General features: G+C 50.2%; 1 long non-coding RNA gene across 4 annotated transcripts in view; it reads right to left on the bottom strand.

Moving 5' to 3' along the window:
- The window catches only part of LOC140410216 (uncharacterized), a 110,889-nt gene that overhangs the window by 27,436 nt on the left and 64,330 nt on the right, over window positions 1-19,123 (bottom strand). For 2 of the 4 annotated variants that reach the window (XR_011940568.1, XR_011940570.1), the window contains exon 1: window positions 10,340-10,448. The exons of the other annotated variants lie outside the window; for them this stretch is intronic. This is a non-coding gene — a long non-coding RNA (uncharacterized lncRNA). Of the gene's footprint in view, window positions 1-10,339; window positions 10,449-19,123 lie in introns of those variants that run through there. 4 annotated transcript variants of the gene reach the window in all.

Below are 19,123 nucleotides of genomic sequence, written 5' to 3'. Positions count from 1 at the left end.
ACTTAGGAAGAGGGGGGCGGCGAGAGAGATCGGAGGTGTTAGGGACGGGGAGGGAAGGATGGAGCAGAGAGCGGTGAGGGTGAACGGGGTGTTTAAGTCATTTTATGAGAGGCTGTATAAGTCCCAACCCCCGGAGGGGAAAGAGGGAATGATACACTTCCTGGACCAGCTGGAGTTCCCGAGGGTTGAGGAGCAGGAGGTGGCAGGTCTGGGAGCGCAGATTGAGGTGGAGGAGGTGGTTAAAGGAATCGGGAACATGCAGGCAGGAAAGGCCCCGGGACCAGATGGGTTCCCGGTGGAATTTTACAGGAAATATGTGGACCTACTGGCCCCACTCCTGACGAGAACCTTCAATGAGGCTAAGGAAAGGGGGACACTACCCCCGACAATGTCGGAGGCGACAATATCGTTGATCCTGAAACAAGACAAAGATCCGCTGCAGTGCGGGTCATACAGGCCCATCTCCCTCCTAAATGTAGATGCCAAGTTACTGGCCAAAGTGATGGCGACAAGGATAGAGGACTGTGTCCCAGGGGTAGTACATGACGACCAGACAGGATTTGTTAAAGGGAGGCAATTGAATGCCAATATACGAAGGTTGCTGGGGGTGATGATGATGCCCCCACCGGAGGGGGAGGCGGAGATAGTGGTGGCGATGGATGCAGAGAAGGCATTTGATAGAGTGGAGTGGGACTACCTGTGGGAGGTACTGAAGAGATTTGGATTTGGAGAGGGGTTCATCAGATGGGTTCAGCTCCTGTACGGGGCCCCGGTGGCAAGCGTGGTTACAAATAGGCAACGATCCGACTATTTCCGATTACATAGGGGCACAAGACAGGGGTGCCCCCTGTCCCCGTTACTGTTCACGTTGGCAATCGAGCCATTGGCCATAGCGCTGAGGGGCTCTAAGAAGTGGAGGGGGGTGCTCAGAGGAGGAGAGGAACATCGGGTGTCATTATATGCGGACGATTTGCTGCTACATGTGGCGGACCCAGTGGAGGGGATGCCAGAGGTAATGCAGACACTCAGGGAGTTTGGGGAGTTCTCGGGATACAAATTGAATATGGGAAAGAGTGAACTTTTTCTGATGCACCCCGGGGAACAGGGCAGGGGGATAGACGATCTGCCGCTGAGGAGAGTAGCAAAGGATTTTCGATATCTAGGGATCCAGGTGGCCAGGAACTGGGGAACCTTGCATAAACTTAACTTGACGCGACTGGTAGAGCAGATGGAGGAGGACTTTAAGAGGTGGGACATGGTGCCCCTGTCATTGGCGGGTAGAGTACAGGCGGTTAAAATGGTGGTCCTCCCGAGGTTTCTTTTCGTGTTTCAGTGCCTCCCCATACTGATTACAAAGGCCTTTTTCAAGAAAGTGGACAGGAGCATTATGAGCTTTGTGTGGGCTGGAAAGCCCCCGAGGGTAAAGAGGGGGTTCCTGCAGCGCAGTAGGGACAGAGGGGGATTGGCACTGCCGAGTCTGAGTGACTATTATTGGGCCGCCAACGTGTCTATGATATGTAAGTGGATGAGGGAAGAAGAAGGGACGGCGTGGAAAAGGCTGGAGATGGCGTCCTGTAAGGGAACAAGTTTAAAAGCACTGGCGACGGCGCCGTTACCGTTCTCCCCGAAAAAATACACCACAAACCCATTGGTGGTGGCGACTTTGAAGATTTGGGGGCAGTGGAGACGACATAGGGGAGTGACGGGTGCCTCGGTGTGGTCCCCGATAAGGAACAATCACAGGTTCGTCCCGGGGAGGAAAAATGGGGGATTTCAATCTTGGCAGCGAGCAGGAATTGGGAAGTTGAAGGACTTGTTCTTAGACGGGACATTCGCGAGTCTGGGAGCATTGGTAGAAAAATACGAGTTGCCACCTGGGAATGCCTTCCGATATATGCAAGTGAGGGCATTTGCGAGGCAACAGGTGAGGGAATTTCCGCAGCTCCCGGCGGAAGGGACCAAGGCCAGAGTGATTTCGGGAGCATGGGTCGGTGAAGGTAAAGGCACCGATATATACAGGGAAATGAGAGACGAGGGGGAGACGATGGTAGAGGAGCTGAAGGGTAAATGGGAGGAAGAGCTGGGGGAAGAGATTGAGGAGGGGCTGTGGGCAGATGCCCTAAGCAGGGTAAATTCCTCGTCCTCGTGTGCCAGGCTTAGCCTGATCCAATTCAAGGTTCTACACAGGGCGCATATGACGGGAGCAAGGCTGAGTAGATTTTTTGGAGTGGAGGATAGGTGCGCGGGAAGCCCGGCGAACCACACCCACATGTTTTGGTCATGCCCGGTATTGCATGGGTTCTGGGTGGGTGTGGCAAGAGTGATCTCAAAGGTGGTGGGGGTCCGGGTCGAACCAAGCTGGGGGTTAGCTATATTTGGGGTTGCAGAAGAGCCGGGAGTGCAGGAGGCGAGAGAGGCCGATGTTTTGGCCTTTGCGTCCCGAGTAGTCCGGCGAAGGATTCTACTTATGTGGAAAGAAGCTAAACCCCCGGGCGTGGAGGCCTGGATAAACGACATAGCAGGGTTTATAAAATTGGAGCGAATCAAATACGCACCAAGAGGTTCGGCTCAGGGGTTCACCAGGCGGTGGCAACCGTTCCTTGACTATCTCGCAATGCGATAAGGGAAAACAGGAAAGACAGCAGCAGCAACCCAGGGTGGAGGGGGGGGGGGTGTATTCTGTATTTGGGGTTTTTTGTTTTTTTCTTTCTATGCTAGTTGTTTATATTTATTTTTTCAGTATTATTATTGCTTTTTTCTTGTTCTTTTTCTGCACTTGTTGTTAGTTTAATATATTGTTTAAATAACGGTCAATGTACATTTTGTTACTAAGTTGTAAAAATGGAAAATTCTTTTTGATCGAAAAACTTTAGTAAAATGTATTTTTTTTTAAAAGGAATCTTCTCGTAAAATGGAGGCAGAAATGAAGTTGTGTTTAACTCACATTCTGTGATTTCTTGCTGGTTTTTACTCATTCTATGGAAAGCCTTCCTAAGGCGACAGACGAATGGTCATTCCAAACATGTCAGAAACTCAGAGGGAAACATTTGTCAAACAAAGACAGAAATAATGACAGGACATTGCTGAATCTCTTGTTGACTGCTGAATTAACATAACCATAGACAGGACAAGTGTCTTCCTTAGCAGACACAGGAACCACACCGAGGGGGACATTCCTGACAGAAAGTCGGGGGTAGGGTCTGCACACAGGTCACTGAGGAGATCTCAGTCCAAACTGTTTCCAATCATTTCCCAAACGTTTGACATTTGTGGCTCTTCCAACATTTAAGATACTTTGCTGTCTCTATTCTGTGAATCCAGCTGTGAAATATCTTCACTTCAATGTCTTTTCCCCAACACTATCCCCATGTCCCTTTATGTCTTGGGATTTAGAAATCAGTCAATCTCTGCTTTAAACTTGGTCAATATCTTTCCATCTTTGAGAGTGGAGAAATCACCAGGAATGTGGGATTTGATCTCCAGGGTTAGGTTGGAGAAACAGGGCTCGTTCAGGCCCTATTGAACCAATCTCTCCTCCTAGGACAGTCCGGCAATCTCACTATCAGCCAATTGACCCTCCGCTGCACCCCCCTCTCCACTTTCAGTGACTGGTGTACAAGCTCCCTTTGTACATCCACATTGCCCAACATATCACCATTTAAATTTGACTCTTTCCTTCAGTTTTTGTTTGACACTAACTTGGACAACTGTCCGAATTGTCTCAGTGTTGTGCTCACATAAAATGGCCACCATTAAGTAACTTAAAATGGCTGACTGCTGATCGTGGATTTGTTTAGACAGATTCCCAGAGAGAGAGATAGAGAGATGCAGAGACAGAGAAGATGGGGAGAATACAGAATACATTAATTCAAGATTCAGAATCTCCATCAAACACTGTTAGCAAAAGTACATCATGGGGTTAGATACAGATTACACATCCCTCTACACTGTCCCCATTCCCAGGGCAGCTACAGTACGATGATGTATACAGAGTAAAGCTCCCTCTACACTGTCCCCATCAAACACTCCCAGTACAGGTACAACACGGGGTTAGATACTGGGTAAAGTTTCCTCTACACTGTCTCCATGATCACTCCCAAGACATGGCAGAGGCAGTACAACGTGGAAATCACCATCCCTGTGTATAGTCTGAACAGCGCTGTCGGAATGTAATACATTTCAATCAGAGCTCACAGAATCATAGAATATACATTGCAGGAGTAGGCCATTTGGCCCATCGAGTCTGCACTGGCCCTCGGAGAGAGCACCCTACCCAAGCCCACGCCTCCAGCCTCTCCAAATAACCCCAGTAACACCACCTAACCTTTGGGTCACTAAGGGGCAATTTAGCACGGCCAACATCTCCTCTCATCCTTCTCGGCTCTAGTGAATACAGGCACAATCATAGAATCCCTACAATGCAGAGGGAGGCCATTCTGCCCATCGAATCTACACCAACCCTCTGACACAGCATTCTATGTAAACTCAGTCACCCGCCCTATCCCAATAACTCCTTAACCTAATCTAAACAATCTTTCTTGGACACTAAGGGGTAATTTAGCAGGACCATTCCACCTGGCCTGCACATCTTTGGACTGTGGAAGGAAACCGGAGCACCCGGAGGAAACCCACGCACACACGGGGAGAAACTGCCAACTCCACATAATCAGTCACACAAGGCCGGAATTTAACCCGGGTCACTGTGAGGCAGCAGTGCTAACCACTGTGCCACAGTCAAACCAATCTCTCCTTGTAGGACAGTCCGGCAACCTCCCTATCAGCCGATTGACCCTCCGCTGCACTCCCTCTCTGGCAACTATATCCTTTCTTAGTTAGGGCGACCGAAACTGTACGCAATACTCCAGGTATGCTCTCACCAAGGCCTTGTGTAACTGCAGTAAGACATCTCCACTTATGAACTCAAATCCCTCTTTCAATGAAGGCCAACATATCATTGGCCTTCTTAACTGCTTGCTGCACCCCCCTCTCCACTTTCAGTGACTGGTGTACAAGGACAACCAGCTCCCTTTCTATATCCACATTCCCCAACAAATCACTGTTTAAATCAGACACTTTCCATCAGTATTTTGTTATACCAATGTGTACAAATGTCAGAAATGACTGTGCTGTGCTCACCTAAAATGGCCACCATTAAGTAACTTAAAATGGCTGACTGCTGATCGTGGATTTTGTTTTGACAATATTCCCAGGCAGACAGAGAGAGAAGCAGAAACAGAGAGATGGAGAAACTAATAGAAGACATTTATTTGAGATTTTGAAATTCCGTCAAACACGACCAGCAAAGGTACATCATGGGGTTAGACACAGATTCCTCTACACTGTCCCTGGCAAACACTCCCAGGACAGGTACAGCACAGGGTTAGATACAGAGTAAAGCTCCCTGTATACTCTCCCCATCAAACACTCCCAGGACAGGTACAGCACGGGGTTAGATACAGAGTAAAGCTCCCTCTACACTGCCCCATCAACCACTCCCAGGAGAGGTACATAGGAACAGTAATGGGCCATTCAGCTGATCGAGCCTGCCTTAGCGACTAGACCACCTTAATCAATAACCTATTTTAATAATCCGATACAAAGCCCTGGATCAATTTATTTCCTGGCAGCATCAGTTGCTGTAAATGCTGCTCTACACTATGTCTGAAATATTATTGCATTAGAGAATGTCATTGTGAATATTATCTTGTAATATATAACCGTTCTCATCTCTATTTAAACACATTAGCTCCTTTCCCAGTGATCACTGCAGTTAACCCAGTCACTGTTTATACTATAAGCTCTTGTCCCAGTTAATACTACATTACACCATACTGCTGTGGACACTACAATTAACCCTTTTGGAGAGCTGACTACCATGTAGCCAGGGTAAGAGCCTGTGGGACTACCATGTATAATAAGCTTTATTGTCACAAGTAGGCTTACATTAACACTGCAATGAGGTTACTGTGAAAAGCCCCTAGTCGCCACATTCCGCCGCCTGTTCGGGTACACGGAGGGAGAATTCAGAATGCCCAAATTACCCAACAGCACGTCGTTCAGACTTGTGGGAGCAAACCGGAGCTCCCGGAGGAAACCCACGCAGACACAGGGAGAACGTGCCAGGAATCGAACCCGGGACCCTGGAGCTGCGAAGCCACAGTGCTACCCACTGTGCTATCGTGCCGCACAAAGAGTCACACAAACAACCCCCCCCCCACCCCAGACACACAAACACGTATACAGACAAACACAAACTCACACACAGACACAAACTCAGACAGGCTGGGTCAATACATCTTTCAAATACATCTTTCAGGGCAGCACGGTAGCATTGTGGATAGCACAATTGCTTCACAGCTCCAGGGTCCCAGGTTCGATTCCGGCTTGGGTCACTGTCTGTGCGGAGTCTGCACATCCTCCCCGTGTCTGCATGGGTTTCCTCTGGGTGCTCCGGTTTCGTCCCACAGTCCAAAGATGTGCGGGTTAGGTGGATTGGCCATGATAAATTGCCCTTAGTGTTCAAAATTGCCCTTGGTGTTGGGTGGGGTTACTGGGTTATGGGGATAGGGTGGAGGTGTTGACCTTGGGTAGGGTGCTCTTTCCAAGAGCCGGTGCAACTTAATGGGCCGAATGGCCTCCTTCTGCACGGTAACAGCCTCCCCGAACAGGCGCCGGAATGTGGCGACTAGGGGCTTTTCACAGTAACTTCATTTGAAGCCTACTTGTGACAATAAGTGATTTTCATTTCATTTTTTCATTTTCATTTTTCAAATTCGATGATGATCTATGAAATGGAGCGAGATCCATTCTCCACCTTTAACTTGGAGAGGTGTATCTGGCCTGTGTGTGACCCAAGTCACACGCTGACTCTGAACATCCTCACAACAGCTTGCGGACAGACTTTTCTAAAGCACTTTTCATAACCTTTGGGTATCACAAACTGCTACACAGGCAATGGAACCCTTTTGAAATCTAGTCAGTGGTTATTTAGGAAATGGACCAGCTAATTTCAGAGAGAGAGAGAGACACAGAAACAGGATGAGATTGTGCTGTGCATGTTTCACAGCTGACACTGAGACACACACGAGACGTACAATATCAATTATTGTTCTGAAGCATGTGATTAAATCACCCCTTAAACTAAATTCCAGTGTTTCAGAGTGAAGCTTCTTCTATACTGTCCATCAAACACTCACAACCCAAATACTGTCTGGGCTTAAATACAGAGTCAAAATCCCTCTGTCCTGTCCAAGGAATTTTTCATTGCAGATAGTTATTTTTATTTTTTGGAAAAACAGAACTCAAATTGCACCGAATCCCAGGGTGGACTCATGTTTATTTCAGCCCTTCACATTTAAACATGAAGTTTAAGCTCCGATTACAGGTGTCTGCTTGTCTCTGTTTGTATATTCTCTGTTACTGTTGTTTTGTTACTTGACTGAAGTATTTGAATAATAGGCCTTGGTTAATCAATCCTTTTTCTCAGCACATGGAAGTTGTGAATCTTCAAGGCTGTCAGTCTGATGAAGATAACAAAAAACGACATGCTTTGATCATCAATCCATTCCCCAACCCTAAATAGACCTCACACATTTCCATAATGCAGGATTATCTCCATCAAAACTTCTAATCAGTTCCCAATACTCTTGTTAACACTTGCCTGTATAACCTAAATTCCACTGACAGATTCCAAAAGCTGCACAGAAAAATGACAGGTTATTTTAAACTTTGAAACAAAACTATTTGAACTTATGCTTCAATCCTATTATACAGAAATGTTGTCCTGTGGGCTGACAGTTTCTCAGTAAGACTGAAACATTGAGGTACGCCTTGCACTGCACTGGACAACATTTGTGGCACTTCCAAAATCTACGACACATTGCTGTCTGTATTGTGTGAATCCAGCTGTGAAATATCTGTCCAGTTTAAACTTCCACTGTTTCTGTCTTCTCATCATTTATAAAGATCACGGTTCTATTCTTTTTAAGTCTAAAATACATCATCTTACATTTCCCGACACAGAAACACGTCCACAGTTCAGTCAACTGCCAAAACGATAATATTTCCCTGCAATTTGATGTTTCCAGCTGTGCTGTTTACAACGCTGTCTAATGTTTGGTGTCATCGGCAAACTAGGATGTGTAGCATTCTATCAAATTGTCTTAAATGGCTAATATATATGTGTCTATGCACGCATGTGTGTGTGTGTGTGTATGTATCTGTTGCCGTGTATGTATCAGTCAGTGTGTGCACGCGCATGTGTGTGTGTATCTGTGAACTTGTGTCTGTGTACGCATTTAAGTCTCAAAGGAAAATATGAGCAGGTGTAGGCGATTTGGCCCATCGAGTCTGCTCCACCATTCAAACAGATCCTGGCACGCACAGACGCACGCACACTCACACACACATTCCTATTTTATTATACACAGTCGAGTTGTGTCTGGAACATGCTCAACGATTGAGCTTCCACAACCCTCTGGATCAGAGAATTCCAAAGATTCTCCACCCTCTGAATTAAGAAATTCCCCCTCATCTCAGTCTGCAATGGTCCACTCCTGATTCTGAGCATTCGCGTCAAGAGGGTGACAATACAAGACCGGGGATGTACTTCTGAGGCTGTATAAGGCTCTGGTCAGACCCCATTTGGAGTATTGTGAGCAGTTTTGGGCCCGGTATCTAAGGAAGGATGTGCTGGCCTTGGAAAGGGTCCAGAGGAGGTTCACAAGAATGATCCCTGGAATGAAGAACTTGTCGTATGAGGAATGGTTGAGGACACTGGGTCTGTACTCGTTGGAGTTAAGAAGGATGAGGGGGGGATCTTATTGAAACTTACAGGATACTGCAAGGCCTGGATAGAGTGGACATGGAGAGGATGTTTCCACTAGTAGGAAAAACTAGAAGCAGAGGACACCATCTCAGAGTAAAGGGACGATCCTTTAAAACAGAGATGAGGAGGAATTTCTTCAGCCAGAGGATGGTGAATCTGTGGAACTCTTTGCCGCAGAAGGGTGTGGAGGCCAAATCACTGAGTATCTCAAAGACAGAGATAGATAGGTTCTTGATCAATAAGGGGATATGGGGTTATGTAGAGAAGACAGGAGAATGGGAATTAGAAAAATATTTCATAGAATTTACAGTGCAGAAGGAGGCCACCCGGCCCATCGAGTCTGCACCAGCTCCTGGAAAGAGCACCACACCCAAGGTCAACACCTCCACCCTATCCCCATAACCCAGTAACCCCACCCAACACTAAGGGCAATTTTGAACACTAAGGGCAATTTATCATGGTCAATCCACCTAACCTGCACATCTTTGGACTGTGGGAGGAAACCGGAGCACCCGGAGGAAACCCACGCACACACGGGAGGATGTGCAGACTCCGCACAGACAGTGACCCAAGCCGGAATCGAACCTGGGACCCTGGAGCTGTGAAGCATTTGTGCTATCCACAAGGCTACCGTGCTGCCCTAATTCTGGCATATCAGCCATGATTGAATGGCGGAGCAGACTCGATGGGCCGAGTGGCCTAATTCTGCTTCTATGTTTATGGTCTTATGGTTTGAGACTGTGCCCCCTCCCCCTGGTTCTAATCTCACCAGTCGGAGATCATCCAACCGACATCTATCTTGTGATGCCCCGTGTGAATTGTGTATGTTTCAAGATCACCTCTCATTTTTCGGCACTCTCGGGAACACAGGTACATTTTCCTCAATCTCTCCTCATCAGACAACTTCACCATCCCAGGGATTCGTCTGGTGAATCTCCGTTACACTCCTTCTACAGCAAGTATATCCTTCCTTAGATATGGAGAACAAAACTCTACACAATGGTCCAGGTGTGTTGTGACCAAGGCTCTGTACAATTGCAGCAAGTCATCTTAAACCCTGTACTAATAACCCCGAGCGATGAAAGTTAACGTACCATTGGCCTTCCTGATTGCTTAATGGACCCACACGCTAGCGTTTAGTGACCCATGAATAAGGAGTTAGATACAGAGTAAAGCTCCCTCTACACTGTCCCCATCAAACACTCCCAGGACAGGTACAGCACGGGGCGAGATACAGAGTAAAGCTCCCTCTACACTGTCCCCATCAAACACTCCCAGGACAGGTACAGCACGGGGTTAGATACAGAGTAAAGCTCCCTCTACACTGTCCCTATCAAACACTCCCAGGACAGGTACAGCGTGGGGTTACAAATGGAATAAATGTTCCTCTACAATTTCCACAACAGAAGCTGCCAGGATATTTACAGCAAGTAGAGGGAATGAGGCAATGTTTCCAAAGGAAGGGTTTTATTTTTAAAGAAGATAGGGAATTATCAACATAACAGAACTTACCCCAAATGATGATTATTCCAATATCCAAATCAAAAACGATGCAGAATTCATTCGCATCCCACTTTTCCGGATAATCTTAAATAGATAAACATAGAAATAATTAGCAATAACAGACCACAAGGAAGAGGAGCAGGCCTGAACCATTCAGCCCTTCCAGCTCGCTCCACCAGTCAATATGATCATGGAGCTTCTTCCATTTCAACACCGTGTTCCTGCCCTATCCCCGTGCCTCTTACTGACCCATCAATCGCAGTCTAGAGCCGGTTCAATGACGGAGTCTCCACATCCCTCTGGGATAGAGAATTCCCAGGATTCACCACCATCTGAGTGACAAAATTCCTCCTCATCTCAGTCCGGCATATCGTTGGTGAATACACAGATTAAATTATATCTGGGAATGAATTACAGACTGCAATCTAATGGAGGGCTTCGGGATAGATTATATACAGAATAAGAGATACCCAGGAGTGAGTTACAGATTGCAATCTAATCGAGGGGTTCAGGATAGTTTATATATAGAATAACAGATACCCAGGAGTGAGTTACAGACTGGAATCTAATCGAGGGGTTCAGGATAGTTTATATATAGAATAACAGATACCCGGGAGTGAGTTACAGACTGGAATCTAATCGAGGGGTTCAGGATGGTTTATATATAGAATAACAGATACCCAGGAGTGAGTTACAGACTGGAATCTAATCGAGGGGTTCAGGATAGTTTATATATAGAATAACAGATACCCGGGAGTGAGTTACAGACTGGAATCTAATCGAGGGGTTCAGGATGGTTTATATATAGAATAACAGATACCCAGGAGTGAGTTACAGACTGGAATCTAATCGAGGGGTTCAGGATAGTTTATATATAGAATAACAGATACCCGGGAGTGAGTTACAGACTGGAATCTAATCGAGGGGTTCAGGATGGTTTATATATAGAATAACAGATACCCGGGAGTGAGTTACAGACTGGAATCTAATGGAGGGCTTCGGGATAGATTATATACAGAGTAACAGATACCCAAGAGTGAGTTACAGACTGGAATCTAATCGAGGGATTCAGGATAGTTTATATATAGAATAACAGATACCCGGGAGTGAGTTACAGACTGGAATCTAATCGAGGGGTTCAGGATAGTTTATATATAGAATAACAGATACCCGGGAGTGAGTTACAGACTGGAATCTAATCGAGGGGTTCAGGATGGTTTATATATAGAATAACAGATACCCGGGAGTGAGTAACAGACTGGAATCTAATTGAGGGGTTCAGGATGGTTTATATATAGAATAACAGATACCCGGGAGTGAGTTACAGACTGGAATCTAATCGAGGGGTTCAGGATGGTTTATATATAGAATAACAGATACCCGGGAGTGAGTTACAGACTGGAATCTAATCGAGGTGTTCAGGATGGTTTATATATAGAATAACAGATACCCGGGAGTGAGTTACAGACTGGAATCTAATCGAGGGGTTCAGGATGGTTTATATATAGAATAACAGATACCCGGGAGTGAGTTACAGACTGGAATCTAATCGAGGGGTTAGATTTAACTCACTCATACACACTCACTCACACTCTTACAAATATACTCTTACGCACTCACTCACTCTTACACAATCACTCACTCACACACACTCACTCACACTTACACACCCTCATTCACTCTTACACACTCACCTGTACACAGAAACTCACTCGTACACAGGCACTCACTCATTCCTACACTCCCTCAGTCTCCCACTCACTCACACTCTTCCACACTCACTCACACTTAAACACTCACTCTTACACATTCGCTCACACACACTCACTCTTACATACTCTTACTCACCTTCACACTCACTCACATGCACTGTCACTCACACACTCATTCACTCACTCTGATACACTCACTCCCATACGCTAACACACACTCACTCTCAGATATTCACTCACTCACTTACACATTCAGTTACTCACACTTACATGCCCACTCACACACTAACTCGCTCACTCTTACACACTCACTCAGGCTCACTCACTGATTCAAACTCACTCTTCCACACACACTCACACTAACACATACTCACTATAATTCACACTCACACTTACACACTTCCACACTCAGTCACTCTTATACTCACTCTTACGCACACATTTTCACACATTCACTCTCACTCTTACACTCACCTACTCTCACTTTTGGACACACATACTCACTCGCACACTCGTACTCACTAAATCTCACTCTTACACTCACTCAATTACACACTGACTCTGTCACACACATCCTTACACACACTCACTAACTCATTCACTCACACTCATGCACTAACTCGAACACTCACTACCTCATGCTCACTCAATCACACACTCAATGGCACACACTCATTCATGCACACCGTCTCCCTCTTACAAACTCACTCTCTTACCCACTCACATACTCAACCACACACTAAATCACTTACTCTTCCACACACACTCTTACACTCACACAGACTTAATCACTCATTCACACTCTTACACAATCACTCACTAACACACTCTCACTCACTTACTAACTAACTGACCCTGACTCACACTCGCTCACTATTATACAGTTACTCACTCATACACACTCATTTACACACTGAAACTCACTTATTCCTACACACTCACTCATTATTAAACACTCACTCTCACACTTAAACATCACTCGCACACTCACTCACACTCCTGCACTCACTCTTACACATTCAATCACACACACACTCGCCCTCTTACACACTCACTCACGTGCACACTTATTCTTATACATTCACTCACACACACTCCTACACTCGCACTCACACTCCCTCACACACTCACACACTCACTCACTCTTACAAAATCACTCACACCCACTCTTGCACACACACTTGCACACTCACTCACCTACTCACTCATTCTTACACACTAACTCGCTCACACACTCAAACTCACTTACACAGTCACTCACATTGACATACTCACACACTGACTCGCTCACTCTTAGACACACTCACCCTTACACACACTCGCCGTTTACAGATACACTGCAGTGCGATACAATGTGCAATCTTATCGAGGGGTTAGATTTAACTCATTCTTACACACTCAATGCAGAATTCACGAAATAACGATAGTGTGGTCACTTTTAAAATGAATCCATTGACTGTAAAGTAATCTCGATTGCCCAGAATTAAAGTCCCTTAACTTGAAGCGGGTTTAATTCTGGAATGAAGCCTGTGTTTTAGGCCAAGACATAAATATGGAGGGTGAAATTAAATTCGCAGGAGGTCATTTGAATTCAGTTTGAATTCACTCACTCTCACTCACACACAGACTGACTCACTCATTCACACTCACTTACACACAATTACTCACTCACTCTTACACACTCTCTCACTCACACTCACTCACTCTTACACACTCTCTCACTCACACATACTCAGACACTCACATCCTCACTCATACACTCACACGCTCACTCACTCTTACACATTCACACACACTCACTCTTACACATTCACACACACTCACTCTTACACACTAACTTACACACAATTACTCACTCACTCTTACACACTCTCTCACTCACACTCACTCACTCTTACACACTCTCTCACTCACACTCACTCACACATACTCAGACACTCACTTCCTCACTCACACACTCACACGCTCACTCACTCTTACACATTCACACGCTAACTCACTCTTACACGCTCAATCACTCTCTCTCAGACAGACACAATCATTCACACTCATTTACACACAATTACTCACTCACTCACGCTTACACACTCCTCTTACACTCACACTTACACAAACACTCACTCATTCTTACACACTGACTCACACACATGATCTGACACACTCACACTTACATACTCACACCCTCACTCACACTCACTATTACTCACACATTCTTACATACGCACACACTCTTACACACACACTCACTCACTTTTACACATTAACTCACTCACTGTTGCACACTCACCCACACTTGCAATCACTCACACTCACATACACACTCCCACACTCACTCCCACAGACTCACACTCATTCACATTCACTCACACGCTCAGTCTTACACACTCAGTCACTCTTATACAAACACACTGTTCACACACTCACTCGTACTCACTCACTCTCACTCTTACACTCACACACACTCGTTCTCACTCTTACACTTACTCTATGACACACTCATTCACTGCTTTACACATTCACTCACAGAGTGAGGGAGGTGCACAGAGCGAGGGAGGCGTGCAGAGCGAGGGACGCAGCGAGAGAGCCAGAGAGCGAGGGACACATCGAGAGCGAGGGACACGGAGATCGAGGGACACGGCGAGAGCGAGGGACAGGGCGAGAGCGAGGGACACACAAAGCGAGGGACAGGGCGAGAGCGAGGGACAGGGCGAGAGCGAGGGACACACAGAGCGAGGGACAGGGCGAGAGCGAGGGACAGGGCGAGAGCGAGGGACAGGGCGAGAGCGAGGGACAGGGCGAGAGCGAGGGACAGGGCGAGAGCGAGGGACAGGGCGAGAGCGAGGGACAGGGCGAGAGCGAGGGACAGGGCGAGAGCGAGGGACAGGGCGAGAGCGAGGGACAGGGCGAGAGCGAGGGACAGGGCGAGAGCGAGGGACAGGGCGAGAGCGAGGGACAGGGCGAGAGCGAGGGACAGGGCGAGAGCGAGGGACAGGGCGAGAGCGAGGGACAGGGCGAGAGCGAGGGACAGGGCGAGAGCGAGGGACAGGGCGAGAGCGAGGGACACACAGAGCGAGGGACACACAGAGCGAGGGACACACAGAGCGAGGGACACACAGAGCGAGGGACACACAGAGCGAGGGACACACAGAGCGAGGGAAACACAGAGCGAGGGACACACAGAGAGAGGGACACACAGAGCGAGGGAGACAGCGAGAGCGAGGGACACAGCGAGAGCGAGGGTCACAGCGAGAGCGAGGGACACAGCGAGAGCGAGGGACACAGCGAGAGCGAGGGACACAGCGAGAGCGAGGGACACAGCGAGAGCGAGGGACACAGCGAGAGCGAGGGACACAGCGGGAGCGAGGGACACAGCGGGAGCGAGGGACACAGAGGGAGCGAGGGACACAGAGGGAGCGAGGGACACAGAGGGAGCGAGGGACACAGAGGGAGCGAGGGACACAGAGGGAGTGAGGGACACAGAGGGAGCGAGGGACACAGAGGGAGCGAGGGACACAGAGGGAGCGAGGGACACAGAGGGAGCGAGGGACACAGAGAGCGAGGGACACAGAGAGCGAGGGACACAGAGAGCGACACAGAGAGAGCGACACAGAGAGAGCGACACTGAGAGAGCGACACAGAGAGAGCGACACAGAGAGAGGGACACAGAGAGAGGGACACAGAGCGAGGGACACAGAGCGAGGGACACAGAGCGAGGGACACAGAGCGAGGGACACAGAGAGAGAGGGACACAGAGAGAGAGGGACACAGAGAGAGAGGGACAGAGAGAGCGAGGGACACAGAGAGCGAGGGACACAGAGAGCGAAGGACACAGAGAGCGAGGGACACAGAGAGCGAGGGACACAGAGAGCGAGGGGCACAGAGAGCGAGGGACACAGAGAGCGAGGGACACAGAGAGCGAGGGACACAGAGAGCGACACAGAGAGAGCGACACAGAGAGAGCGACACAGAGAGAGGGACACAGAGAGTGAGGGGCACAGAGAGCGAGGGACACAGAGAGCGAGGGACACAGAGAGCGAGGGACACAGAGAGCGACACAGAGAGAGCGACACAGAGAGAGCGACACAGAGAGAGGGACGCACAGAGAGCGAGGGACACAGCGATAGCGAGGGACACAGCGAGAGCGAGGGACACAGCGAGAGCGAGGGACAGAGCGGGAGCGAGGGACACAGCGGGAGCGAGGGACACAGTGGGAGCGAGGGACACAGAGCGCGAGGGACAGTGAGAGCGAGGGACGCACACAGAGCGAGGGACACAGCGAGAGCGAGGGACACAGCGAGAGCGAGGGACACAGCGAGAGCGAGGGACACAGCGAGAGCGAGGGACACAGCGAGAGCGAGGGACACAGCGAGAGCGAGGGACACAGAGCGCAAGGGACAGAGAGAGCGAGGGACTCACAGAGAGCGAGGGACGCAAAGGGAGCGAGGTACACACAGAGAGCGAGGGACGCACAGAGAGCGAGGGACACAGCGAGAGAGCGAGGGACACAGCGAGAGAGAGAGAGGGACACAGCGAGAGAGAGAGAGGGACACAGCGAGAGAGAGAGGGTCACAGCGCGAGAGAGAGGGACACAGCGAGAGAGAGAGGGTCACAGCGAGAGAGAGAGGGACACAGCGAGAGAGAGGGACACCGAGAGAGAGAGGGACACAGCGAGAGAGAGAGGGACACAGCGAGAGAGGGGCGCAGCGAGAGAGAGTGGGACGCAGCGAAAGATAGAGGGACGCAGCGAAAGAGCCAGAGAGCGAGGGACACATCGAGAGCGAGGGACACATCGAGAGCGAGGGACATGGAGATCGAGGGACACGGCGAGAGCGAGGGACACGGCGAGAGCGAGGGACACAGCGAGAGCGAGGGACACAGCGAGAGCGAGGAACACAGCGAGAGCAAGCAACACAGCGAGAGCGAGGAACACAGAGAGCGAGGGACACAGAGAGCGAGGGACACAGAGAGCGAGGGACACAGAGAGCGAGGGACACAGAGAGCGAGGGACACAGAGAGCGGGGGACACAGAGAGCGAGGGACACAGAGCGAGGGACACAGAGCGAGGGACACAGCGAGAGCGAGGGACACATCGAGAGCGAGGGACACATCGAGTGCGAGGGACACGGAGATCGAGGGACACGGCGAGAGCGAGGGACACAGCGAGAGCGAGGAACACAGCGAGAGCGAGGGACACAGAGAGCGAGCGACACAGAGAGCGAGGGACACAGAGAGCGAGGGACACAGCGAGAGCGAGGGACACAGCGAGAGCGAGGGACACAGCGAGAGCGAGGGACACAGCGAGAGCGAGGAACACAGCGAGAGCGAGGGACACAGAGAGCGAGCGACACAGAGAGCGAGGGACACAGAGAGCGAGGGACACAGCGAGAGCGAGGGACACAGCGAGAGCGAGGGACACAGCGAGAGCGAGGGACACAGCGAGAGCGAGGGACACAGCGAGAGCGAGGGACACAGAGCGCAAGGGACAGAGAGAGCGAGGGACTCACAGAGAGCGAGGGACGCAAAGGGAGCGAGGTACGCACAGAGAGCGAGGTACGCACAGAGAGCGAGGGACACAGCGAGAGAGCGAGGGACACAGCGAGAGAGAGAGAGGGACACAGCGAGAGAGAGAGGGTCACAGCGCGAGAGAGAGGGACACAGCGAGAGAGAGAGGGTCACAGCGAGAGAGAGAGGGACACAGCGAGAGAGAGGGACACCGAGAGAGAGAGGGACGCAGCGAGAGAGAGAGGGACACAGCGAGAGAGGGGCGCAGCGAGAGAGAGGGACACAGCGAGAGAGAGAGGGACACACCGAGAGAGAGAGGGACACAGCGAGAGAGAGGGACACAGCGAGAGAGTGGCGCAGCGAGAGAGAGTGGGACGCAGCGAAAGATAGAGGGACGCAGCGAAAGAGCCAGAGAGCGAGGGACACATCGAGAGCGAGGGACACATCGAGAGCGAGGGACACATCGAGAGCGAGGGACACGGCGAGAGCGAGGGACACATCGAGAGCGAGGGACACGGAGATCGAGGGACACGGCGAGAGCGAGGGACACAGCGAGAGCGAGGGACACAGCGAGAGCGAGGAACACAGCGAGAGCAAGGAACACAGCGAGAGCGAGGGACACAGAGAGCGAGGGACACAGAGAGCGAGGGACACAGAGAGCGAGGGACACAGAGAGCGAGGGACACAGAGAGCGAGGGACACAGAGAGCGAGGGACACAGAGAGCGAGGGACACAGAGAGCGGGGGACACAGAGAGCGAGGGACACAGAGAGCGAGGGACACAGAGAGCGAGGGACACAGAGAGCGAGGGACACAGAGCGAGGGACACAGAGCGAGGGACACAGAGCGAGGGACACAGCGAGAGCGAGGGACACATCGAGAGCGAGGGACACATCGAGTGCGAGGGACACGGAGATCGAGGGACACGGCGAGAGCGAGGGACACAGCGAGAGCGAGGAACACAGCGAGAGCGAGGGACACAGAGAGCGAGCGACACAGAGAGCGAGGGACACAGAGAGCGAGAGACACAGAGAGCGAGGGACACAGACAGCGAGGGACACAGAGATCGAGGGACACAGAGAGTGAGAGACACAGAGAGCGAGGGACACAGTGAGAGCGAGGAACACAGCGAGAGCGAGGGACACAGAGAGCGCGAGGGACACAGAGAGCGAGGGACACAGCGAGAGCGAGGGACACAGCGAGAGCGAGGGACACAGCGAGAGCGAGGGACACAGCGAGAGCGAGGGACACAGCGAGAGCGAGGGACACAGAGAGCGAGGGACACAGAGAGCGAGGGACACAGCGAGAGCGAGGGACACAGAGAGAGCCAGGGACACAGAGAGAGCGAGGGACAAAGAGCGCAAGGGACAGAGAGAGCGAGGGACTCACAGAGAGCGAGGGACGCAAAGGGAGCGAGGTACGCACAGAGAGCGAGGGACGCACAGAGAGCGAGGGACACAGCGAGAGAGCGAGGGACACAGCGAGAGAGAGAGAGGGACACAGCGAGAGAGAGAGGGTCACAGTGCGAGAGAGAGGGACACAGCGAGAGAGAGAGGGTCACAGCGAGAGAGAGAGGGACA

Source organism: Scyliorhinus torazame, chromosome 4 (assembly GCF_047496885.1).
Source record: "Scyliorhinus torazame isolate Kashiwa2021f chromosome 4, sScyTor2.1, whole genome shotgun sequence".
NCBI lineage: Eukaryota > Metazoa > Chordata > Chondrichthyes > Carcharhiniformes > Scyliorhinidae > Scyliorhinus > Scyliorhinus torazame.
The sequence above is the reverse complement of the archived record's forward strand: the minus strand, read 5'-3'. Positions and strand labels throughout refer to the sequence as shown.